The sequence below is a fragment of the Equus przewalskii genome, chromosome 4, assembly GCF_037783145.1.
Source record: "Equus przewalskii isolate Varuska chromosome 4, EquPr2, whole genome shotgun sequence".
Taxonomy (NCBI): Eukaryota; Metazoa; Chordata; class Mammalia; order Perissodactyla; family Equidae; genus Equus; species Equus przewalskii.
In genome coordinates, this window is record NC_091834.1 from 56,296,554 (window position 1) to 56,308,099 (window position 11,546).

Consider the following 11,546-nt stretch of genomic DNA (forward strand, 5'->3'; position numbering starts at 1 on the left):
TTAGATTAGATCAATGGGTAAAACCATCTATAATTTATAGGTTGTACCATTTTTCAATCTCGCCAATAAGGTATGAAAGTATCAGGCTCAGCAACAGAGTGTGTTATAAACTTTTGTATTTCTGTCAGTCTCATAGGTGAGAAACAGTATCTCAGTATAGTTCTAGATTATGTTATTTTAATATAAATGACACCAAGCACGGTTTTTTTATGTTTCTTTTTCTCAACCATTTGTGTCCTTGGCCCATTTTCTATTGTTTCTTTTTTCCCCCTTTATTCCTGGGAACTTTCCATATAAGTAGAGATCAGACAAAATATAGACTAGAAATTTAACACAATAAAGTTTAGCATGTGGCATTGGGAGACAATAATCTGCCATACCATTCTCAAACATCTCAAGTAACTGTCTAGCCAGGAAAGATTAAACAATATGCCCAGGGTCAACTGAAGGATCTACAACCAAATTGCCTAATACAGACAAGTACAATAATGGCTCAATTAACCAGATGTCACACTTCAGATTCAAATTTCCAAAACACTCCAACCTGGAAGTAGATACAAATGGTCTCATGAAAGGTCTAGCTCAAAATGCTCACAGCCTAAAAATGCACTGCCTTTCACAGCTGTGCCACAGATCCTGGGCTCTCACGCAGGGCCTTAGGAATTCTATTAGCAAACAGTCCCTGTTCACCAGCCCACGTGGCTTCCCAGCTCCAAGTAGGTTAGAACTCAGAGAGCCAAAGAGAATGAGGTGAGGATATGCAAGCTTGAATCAGACTTCCAGGCAAGAAACTGCAAAGGAAGAGACCGAGAAAACAAGACAACAACACAAAGTCAGAAAAGCACACGGCCAACTGGGGCCACTGGCTGCTGGGAACAAAGAATCCTAAAAATTGTTGCCAAGGTAATGATCACATGAGAAGATACTATAATCACTCGTGGCCATTCTTAAAACTGGTTCAGAGTTAGAGAATGATCAAACTTTGAGTTGGAAAGGACCCAGTGCTTCCTCATACCCAATTCCAGATTCTTCTCCGGAACAGCTCCAGTTGATCACTGGGCCTCTGCCTGAGTAGTTCTAGGAGAGAAACCTCAACATCAAAATACAGCAGCTAAAGGGAGGGGCAGCTGTATGCTGAGTACCTGCTTTGTGCCAGGCATTGGGCAAACTTCTTTCTATGCATTTCCTCATTTAATCTTCACAACAACCCTGAGTAGACACTGTCCACATTTTACAGATGTGGAAAATGAAGTTCAAAGATGTTAGGTAACTTGCCCCAGATCACAAGAAAAAAAGCAGCAGCCCAGACATCGAGAGCAGGCCTGGTACCACCAGCTAGCCCTGGTGTGGCTAGCACTGGCCTGGCATTCTCACATTGAACATGAACAATGCCACAGAACATCAACATCAGGCAAGACCACTCTGTGGTCACAACAAATCAAGACAAAAGCAAGACCTCTCACAATCTTGTCTGACCACAAACAAAAAAGGAACATGGTCCAAACCACAGAAACAACCAAACACCCCCAACTACCACCACCAACTCTGGCTAATGAGGGACTGCTGCGTCTTGGCCAACCACAGCTTTAGCCTCACTCTAGCCTGCCTTCCTTTCAGACAAGACTTATGAAGACACTCAATAGGATTTCTCCCACTTTCCGATAGCATCCAAACCAGGGCAAAGTCCTATTTCCCTAATCTGACCCCCAAATTGCCTAAAAACCCAAATCCTACAACTCCTTTCTAACACCCACTTACTGAGACGTCCCATGGTTCCCCACGGTGGGAGGTCTCCCTCACACAAGCCACAAACCCAACTTGTTCAACTCTAAGTGTGCTCCTGGAGTCTCTCACGGGTGGGCACTGAGTGTCACAGACAGAACGAGTGCCAAGCCCAGATTCCAACCGAGGTCCACCTGCCTTCCAAGCCTGAGCCCTTGACCACCCTCATGCTGACTCCTCGGTCAGCTTTTTTTTTAATCTGGGTACATATAATTTGTTTGGCACAGTAAGAAAGTGTGCTCCAAAGGGTCAACTTCAGTTCTGGTGGAAATCACGGCAATGCAACACGTTATTTCCCCACTATCTAGGGAAATGAGACATCGCTGAACTTGTCTCAAGTTAACAACTTCAGCACATTTCGAATTATTTTTAGTTTTCTAAATAACAAACTGAAATTGAGTCTGTTAAGTTAAAACAGAGGTGTCACCCTTTTATATCTTCCAGTGCTTACATCCCAGGACTTGAGCTCCTTTTTATAATAGGAAGACAAATTAAATGCAAGGTACTCTACCATTTCTTTCTAAAATAATCAGTATGCGAAATAAAAAACAAATGATGGTCACAAGACAGGCATGAGCTTGAAAAAGGAGCCAGGGTGAGGCAGCACAGGATTTTGGGAAGTGGAGTAGATAAGAAGAGAGATTGATTAAGAATAGAGAAGACTCTTCTGGTCCCTTGAGGGTTCAAAAAGAACAGAAAGAAAAGCGCTTCTGGAAAATACAAAGCTTCCTCCTAAGGCCGGCAAGCTAAGGGCCAGCAGCCTGGAGCGGCCGTGTTTCTCAGATCTCTCTGGCTCTCTGGGCTCAGCCACTCCCGGCTGTTCTCCTTTACAAGAAGAGCTCGTTGGCGGTGAATTTTGAAAACGATTAATTGACTCTATAGTTATTCAGCGGCTTCTCTGACCTCACAGCACTTCTCTCACTCCACTCTAACGCCGCCGTCTGTCTGTCTGTCTTTCTCCTCTTGAGGGCAGCGATCCCAAGACACCCATCCCTTTCACCACCCTATTCACTGCTTTGAAGAGAGCAGGCTCTGATTAGCGATTTTTTTCAAACACTCTACAACAAACGCCTTGCCACGGGCTGCCCGCTCGTCTTGCCCTCTCAGGTGCAGATGGGAAACCGGCTTCTGACACGGGGTCCGCACGTGAAGGCCCAAGGAAGCCACTGGAGCCGCTGTGATGTCATCCCACCCCAGGCCGAGAACACCCAGCGGGCTTGGTCTCCTCCCCAAGCTCGGGGCGCAGTGTCCCGGCCCCAGGCCGAGAGGGACTCGTTGCGGTCCAGACACTGATGCAGGTCTGCTCCAGCCTTCGGTTCCCGCGACCCCGCGCCCCTCGTCCGCACCCCGCCGGGCAAGCCTTGGCACACCCAGCGAGGAACTGGAAGACAAAGGAGAGAGGAGCGGGCAGGTGGTGGTGAGGGGGGAGCCGGGAGGTCCCAGCGGCCCTGCGACAGCGGGGGAGGGGGTGGAGGGAGGATGGGGAGTGGGGAGGGGGAAAGCTGTCCAGCTGCGGGCAGCGGGCCGATTCGTCTCCCTTGGGGGACAGAGGGGAGGGTGTCCAGGCTCGCCCCCCACGGCCGGCCGCCCGCCCCGGGAAAGGCAGGAGCGGAGCGGAGCCCGCGGCCGCCTGCACTTACCTCCGGGGCCACTCAGCCCCGCGCCGCGCCGACCGCAGTCGTAGGAGCCCCGCGGGCCGGGCCGGGCCGGGCCGGGCCGGGCGGGGCGGGGCGGGGCGGGGGCTCGGAGGGAGGGGCGGGGGCTCGGAGGGAGGGGCGCGGCCCGGCGGGACCTTTGCTCGGTTCCCGCCCTTGGAGCCGCGGGCTGGGGGTGCTGCTGGGCGGGGGCCGAGGCGGGCCGAGCACGGCTGGCTGTCCCGAGACCTGCCCGGAGGCCCAGGGGGAGCTGGTGCCCTTTCTTCGTGTGTCTCCTCCGGAGGGGGGCGCTTACGCCCCAGGGCTCGCCTTGGCCAAAGTCCCCGCGCGCTTTCCAGGATGCGCGGCCTGGGGCGCCCCGGGACAGGTTGGGGTCTCACCGGGGGAGCGAGCTCGGCCGTCCCGCAGAGGCCTCGCCTCCCGCCCGCGGTGCAGGGGGCCTTGCGAGCTGCGCCTCGAGGCGGGCGGGACCCGCCACCAGCAGTGGGGCGTGGACCGGCACGTGGCTTCGCGGTCGCTCTGGGGAAGTCCGAGGCCGCTCTAGCCTGTGAGATCCCCTGATTGCGTGCCCGGGAGTGTCCAGATTTGTGGTGTGACTGTGCCCACACTGAGTCCTGACGCTTGTTAATAATTCATGTAACTATATCCTAAGCTCCTTGAGGGTAGACCCCAGCATCCCTCACACACTAGGTGCTCAGTTAATGCCGAATGAGCGAATCTGAGAATAGGTGGTGCTCCAAAATTGCTTGTTGATTGACCGACTTGAACATTATACCCTTTCAGTGAGGATTTATGGATTATCTTCTCTGAGCAGTGCTCTCTGCTAGGCTGAGAGCAATGAACAAGAGAAAATGAAATTTCTGCCCTGGGAGAACTCAGGCTTATTGAGTTTGCTGCTGCCTTCACGGTGGCAAAGAGGCAGGCTTTCCATTGGGCCCCCATATGCCTTGGGCATCTTCCTAGACTGCAGTAACCCTGCCTCCTTGTGCTTAACTCAGTAAAGGCTTGCCTAACTACTCCAATGGAAAGTACAGCCAGTCCACCAACCCACAGGAACACTTCTATGCACTGATCAGCATCTGACAGACTACACATCATACTCATCTCATGCATTATCTTTCTCTTCCCTGGAATGCCAGTTCCATGAAGGCAGGGACTTCTGTCCATTCTGTTCACTATACGCAGCACCTAGCATAGTACCAGACGCGTGGTAGACAGTCAGTAAATCATGGTTGAATTAATTCATGCCTCCTCTTGTTTGTTTCTCCAACTAGATTGTGGGGTCTTACTGTCTTGCAGTGCCTGGCAGGAGGTAGGCGCACAATTAATGGTTGTTAGATGAATGAGTGAACAGAAATGGTCGAGAGCGGTGGTCCTTTTTGAGTCCCCTGCCTTGCCAAAGTGATTGGGTATTGGAAGAAAGAAAAAAATCACTGTCCTGGCCCTGTCGAAAGACTTTTCATCTATGTTATTGGTTCTCTGTCTTCATAAAACCATATAGTGATGACTCTGGCTTGTTATCAGAGATTATTGCCTCCTGACCCAGGGCATTAACCTTAAGAACATCCTCATAAATAGCATGTTCATGAAATTCCCACCAGCAAGCCCCAGCCCTCTGTTTAGATAGGTTACCACTTGTCATTGAGAGGGCGTGAGCTCTTTGTTGCAACAGTTAGTGGCTTCAAATTCTTTCACTCTTTTTGTTTTGTCCAGTGCCTTTCAATTAAATGCCCCAGCAAGACAGTCATAAGATTAGCAGCTAATATTTATATAGCACTTTCCATTTGCTGCCACCAAGCATTACATGCATTGATGGACTCATTTAATCCTCACAGCAACCGGTTGGAAGGTCCAAGTTACAAGTGAGTAAACTGAGGCACAGGCTGGATAGTCCACCCAACTTGGAAGAGACGGAGCCAAGATTTAAACCCAGATGATTTGACACCATCTGAGCTTTTAAAACCACTACGTCATACAGGCTCTTCAGAACAGAAAATAGGAAGCACAATAAGAGTCACCCCACCAAGCAGTGTTTGAACACACCATGTGTGTTGGGAGGGAGGATGAATTGTGTTTAAGGAGATCCCCTCCACTCCCCTCGCCTTCTCCACGGCCACTCTCCCTGTCCATGGTGGGGGAATCCGCAGGATTCTGGCACAGCCCTCACTGAGAGTCTCCACTTTTCTGTTGTATTTTTGAACAGTTGTGCTTATTATTATCAAAATATTTGAAAATTTCAGATGGACAAATACAAGTTGGGAACTTTTAGCCCAACTAGAAAAAAAATCAATTAAAAGAAAACATGCACACCCAGTCGTCTCAAGCCACTGTAGATATATTCCCTTTAAGAAAATGGAGCTGTATGGAAACAGAATTTTGCAGGAGATAAATTGTGGTGGTCATGATGATGGCAAGTATTTGCTTTTAAAGAGATACATTATGTAAACTATGTTTCAAGTTATAGAACTCCCGAAACACATCTATGCGGTCTTGGCTATTCCCTCCGCTATCCCCAGATCCTTACTGAGTAAACAACTTGCAAAGGTCAGCAAAACTTGCTAAAATTCATTAATGGGGTGTGTTTCATAAATGAACATTTTAACGAATCAGCTCTGCATGGCTGCCATAACTACTGCCTAGTTTTTCGTGAGCCACTTGTGAAGGCACCCAACTCTTAGATGACTAGCCTCTACACAGGAGAAGGAATAATTCAGGCTTTGGAGTCAGATGCAGTTCAAATCCAGCCTATAACTTACCAGCTGAGTGACCTTAGGCGAATTTTTATTCTCATTTAAAAATTACTTACAGTGTTGTCACGAGATTAAAGGAGAGATGTATAAAAAGCAATCAGCACATAGTAGGCTCTCAATAAAAGTTAGTTTCTTTTCCTTCATTAATCACTTTTCAGTTAATGCCACTTTGAAATTGAACCTAAAATTTTTTCACCTCTGTATAATTTTGTCTTTTACCATATTGACTGCTTCCCAGAGGAACATAGCTACTAACATAAATTAAAATAAAATTTGGCATCCATTGATATATATCTTTAAACCAACTTAATTTGCTTCACTGAATCTCAAAAGGGTTTTTTAATTGGAGTCCGTATTGCCAATGCATATTACCAACTACCAACTAACATTTTAAACTGAAAAGCTTTATGGAGGGTTAAATATGGCCCAGAATTAACAGCCTGTTTCTTTCATCATCCCACCCATCTCTTGTTCAATTGCAAGGAACAGACACAGACAGGAGAAGAACTGAAATTTGCTGGTTGGTCCGCAAATGATTGCCCAAAACTGTCAAAATTAAAAGTCACAATGCAAATATTATTGGACAAATGAGGAAATGAAGTCATTTGTTGTTCCAATTATCATTTACTGCACAACAAACTACCCTAAAATGTAGTGGCTTAAAACAACAACCATTTTTATTATAAATGACGACTTTGCAGATCAGGACTTCAGGCAGGACTCAGCTGAATGATTCTTCAGTTCCCTGTGGCATTGACTGGGGTCACTCAGTGGAATTTAGCTAGTGAATGGCCTAATCTGGAGGGTCCAGCATGGCTTCACCCACGTGTCTAAGGCCTTGGCAGGAACGGCTGGAAGGCAGTGCTCAGCTGGGGTTGCCAACCAGACCGCCTACATGTGGCCTCTTGTCATGGTGGTCTCAGGGAAGTCAGACTTCTTATATGGAAGCTCAGGGTTCCAAAAGTGGATGTTCCAAGAAAACAAGGCAGAAGCTATGAGTCTTATGACTTAGCCCCTGAAGCCCAGAAGGAACTTCTACCCCATTCTATTGTTGAAGCAAACCCAGATTCAGAGAGCAGGGAAATACGCTCAATGGGAAAGATAGCAAAGAATTTCCAGACATCTTCAATCTGTCACACTTGTTTTTATGAAAGAATGGCATTAAATAAACAAAGTTAATAAAAACTCCTGTATTTTTTGTCCATCGTTGATATAAAGTCATATATCATTGTCAGCATTAAGGAGGTTTGCAGTGAAGACCAGTAGTCATCCACCAGTTGTCAGGTTTATAGAAACATTCAAGAGAAATACAATTCTGAGCTGTCCGAGCTTTTCTCACCCCATTATCATTATTCTTCAAGACTGCCCAGCATCCAAGTTCGCTATACCCAGCACAGAGAAAGGCAAAGTCCATGTGTCCAACATTTTGTTAATTTAACAAATACTTATTAAAGACTTACTAGGTACCAAGCACTATATTAGATACTGGGGATATAATGGTGAGTGAGGGAAGTGTAGTCCATGCCCTCATGGGTCTTGGGAGTATATCTGGGAAGGCAGACGGATAAACAATAAGGATCAAGAGTGAGAAGTTCAATGATCAGGTGCCATGGGAAGGCTTGGCTGGAGCATCTAATATGGTGGAAAAGGAAAGGTATGTGGTCCAATAAAGTCAGTTAGGGCAAGCTACCTGCTAAGACAAATAAACCTCCCAATGATAATGGCTCTAACATAAGAGCAGCTCATTTTTTCTCAGTAAACAAAGGAAGGTAGTTCCAGGGATGGAGGAGGGTAGTCTCTGTTCCTTCAGAACCCAGCTGGTAGATGGTCTGCCATTTTCAACCGAAGGCTGCCACGGTTGCCTGAGCATGGACGTCTCCAGCAGACAGAGAAGGAGAGAACCTGGAGGCTCTCTCATGGGAGATTTTTCATGGACCTGGCACTTTTCTGTACCTTCGTTTGGCCAGAAATCAGTCACATGGTCTCCCTAATCACAAGGGAAGCTGGAAAATGTAGTCTTTGTGCCCAGGAAAAAAGAGGACATGGGTTTCCAAGAGAGTAGCAGGCTCATCTTCAAAATGCTTATAGAGGACAAAGCAGGTATTAGCCAAGCTCAGAGCTTTTATAAAGAATCCCAACTGGGTCAACCCAGACAGCTAATCTGTTTTCAAATAATTTATTTTTGGGTTATATAACACATACAATGAAAAAATTAAACCTTTCTTGATCCTACCCCTGATTTAAAGGATACCTAGGAAACCATGGAGAAACCAGTGATAGAGTGGATGAGTGTGGTGTTTTCACCTTTAACAAATATTACTATAAAACTTCTTAGGGGCCGGCCCCGTGGCCGAGTGGTTAAGTTCGCACACTCTGCTGTAGGCAGCCCAGTGTTTCGTCGGTTCGAATCCTGGGCATGGACATGGCACCACTCATCGAGCCACGCTGAGGCGGCATCCCACATCCACAACTAGAAGGACCCACAACTAAAATATACAACTATGTACCGGAGGGCTTTGGGCAGAAAAAGGAAAAAATAAAATCTTTAAAAAAAAAAACAAAAAACTTCTTAGCTGAGTTTTAATTGGAGGGGGAGAATGTGAATTGTATACACATTTGTTGTTTGGTAAGGTCCTTAAAAAGGCTAATTGCAATGGAAAAAGCTATTTGGCCAGGAAAAATTATCTTGGCATCTGACTCAATCTTGACTGATTGCTAGAAGCACCAGTGCAATAAATGTGTTACTCTGAATGCCGGAAGAGAAAACAGCTCCAGAGGCTGAGCCCCTGCCACCCGTGGGCACCTTTGACACCAGGACAGGTTTTACTTTGTTTCAACCTGTTGGTAGAGGCGGATTTGGCTTTTTCTAATAGTATACTTTGAAATCTTCAAATTTCTTGTTTTTCCCCCAGAAGAACTGTACCTGTCATCTCTCTGCAAGGGTGGGTTTCTCTGAGGAGTGTAAACAGCCAATAGGAAATGGATACACAGGGACTTCACAATTTAAGCAAGCTTGCTTTCTGAAAGTGAATCCATCTTCCTCTGCTAGCATTCTCTTATTAACAACAATAAAAACGCCAACACTGTGATGGTTAATTTTATGTGTCTTGACTGGGCTAAGGGAGGCCCAGATAGCTGATAAAAATTACTTCTGGGTGTGTCTGTGAGGGTGTTTCCAGAAATCGATTAGCACTTAAATCTGTAGGCTGAGTAAAGAAGAGGTCCTTACCAATGCAGGGCGGCATCATTCAATCCCTTGAAGCCCTGAATAAAACCAAAAGGTGGAGGAAGGGTGAATTTGCTCTCTCCGCCTGAGTTCGGACAACCATCTCCTCTTTCTCTCAGACACCAAACCACAGATCCAGAAAGCTCCAGAGAACACCAAGCAAGATAAACGCCAGAAAACCACATTTAGGCATATCATATTGAAACTGTAGAAAACCAAAGAGAAAGAAAAAAATCTTGAAAGAAGAAAATATAAGGCATGTTAGATAGTGGCAAATGCTAAGGGAAAAAAACAGAGAGAAGGGGCTAAGGAGTTATATGGGGGTGGGGAGCGGAAGGGTTAGAATTGTCTGTACAGTGGCCAAAGAAAGCCTCCCTGGAAAGGGGATCTTTTAGTCAGATTACTGTGACCCTTGAATTCATGGTGGACACGTTAATAATGCTTTCATTTGTTTGGAGTCCAACAGGCCCCTTGGTGCAGTAGGAGAGGTGTAACTAGAGTGGCCCCCAGGTTCTGCTACTTACTCACTGTGTGACCTTAAGCAGTTACCTGACTTCCTGGGCCTCCAGCCACCTCTACAGCTCAGCCCCTTCCTACAGGACCTTGATCTGCAGGGACCATCTGTCCCCAGCTCCTTGTGTGGCTTCCCGCTGCTTATCTTTGGGACTCAGCTTAAACTTCACTTTCTCTTGGCAGCATTCCCTGGCTCACAGATTTAATAGGGTCTCTCTTATTTAGTCTCATATCCTTCTTTCTAATAATTTTCTTAGCTGTAATTGACCAATTGGTTGTGTAACTATTTAATGTCTGTTTTTCCTGCTAGAATGCAAGCTCCGTAAGAGAGGAGCCATGCCTGTCTTTGCTCACTGCTGCATCCCCAGCACCTCTCACAATGTCTAGCACAGACTAGGAACTCCACAAAGATTTGTGGAATGCATCAGTGAGTGAATGAACGATCAAGTGGTTGTCGATCAGAGATAATTCTAGATTAAGCACAGTGCCTAGCATCTATTTGGTGCCTAATAAATGATAGCTGTTAATGTTTCCTGAGTGTATTTCTCTCCGGACGCTAGTAGTTTCCATGACTAACTTGGTTTAATGTCTTTGCAAAGACTGTTGGGATTTTAGGGCTGGATTTCCATATCATTCAGTAGTTTTTCAGAAATCTAGGTCACTAGAATTTCGAGAGGTGTTTTTCCTCTCTAAATGTTCTCCTCTCCTCCTATATGCTAATGCCTCTTTTACCTATAAAAAAGGACACGTGAGATGAGACTTGATCTGAAAAGATGAAGAGGGGCTGGCCCCGTGGTGTAGTGGTTAAGTTTGTGCACTTGGCTTCAGCAGCCCAGGTTGGCGGGTTTGGATCCTGGGCGCAGACCTACACCACTCGTCAGCCATGCTGTGGCAGCAACCCACATATAAAACAGAGGAAGGTTGACACAGATGTTAGCTCAGGGTGAGTCTTCCTCAGCAAAAAAAAAAAGACGAAGAATCTAACAGTCAGGGACTTGGGTTATTTCAATCAATGAAACACCCAAAAACATTCAAGGAACTACAGGAATGAGGTGAGGCAGACACAGTAGGTGCTGGTTAGGGTACAGGATTACATTGTTGTGGGACACCATGCCCTTGGTCCCTGAACTCCCTTCCTGTTCTGGGAGCTGAAGACAGCTAGGCGGTGTACAAGCCATCACTCAGCTACAGACTAAGCTTTTCTTTTTCCCACCTCCATCCCGGAAGAGTCTGTCTTTAGTATCCTGGAAACTCATCAGTGACAATAAAAATTTTTTCACCTTATTTTCTTCACAAACTCAATTCTGTTTGGGTGTTTACAAGTTTGTGGGTATAAATGAACTCAGAGTTTAGTCTTACATCATGGTTTAAATCATTTGGGCTATAATTCCGTTTTATGATTTAGACATCTCAAGTTATATAGCCAGTACCTGAAGCACATTGAAAAGAAATTAAGTTTGATAGCTTAAGATAAAGTGCTATTATTATTCTTTCACAGTTTAGGGCAAATCATAAATCCACATATCCATGGCCTTCATTTTAATATAGTTTATGACTAATTCATTTTAATTGTGTTCATATTTGATGGCAACTCATATTGTTCTTGCTGGCTGATTTGTA

At 45.9% G+C, this 11,546-nt stretch overlaps 1 protein-coding gene across 2 annotated transcripts in view; it reads right to left on the reverse strand.

Moving 5' to 3' along the window:
• Positions 1-3,936, reverse strand: part of GSDME (gasdermin E) — a 63,512-nt gene extending 59,576 nt beyond the window's left edge. The window contains exon 1 of one of the 2 annotated variants that reach the window (XM_070616032.1): positions 3,818-3,936. The gene's annotated coding sequence lies outside the window, so the exon portion shown is untranslated. Of the gene's footprint in view, positions 1-3,422 lie in introns of both variants that reach the window. The other variant, XM_070616031.1, reaches the window with a different exon arrangement.
• Positions 3,937-11,546: the final 7,610 nt, after the last annotated feature.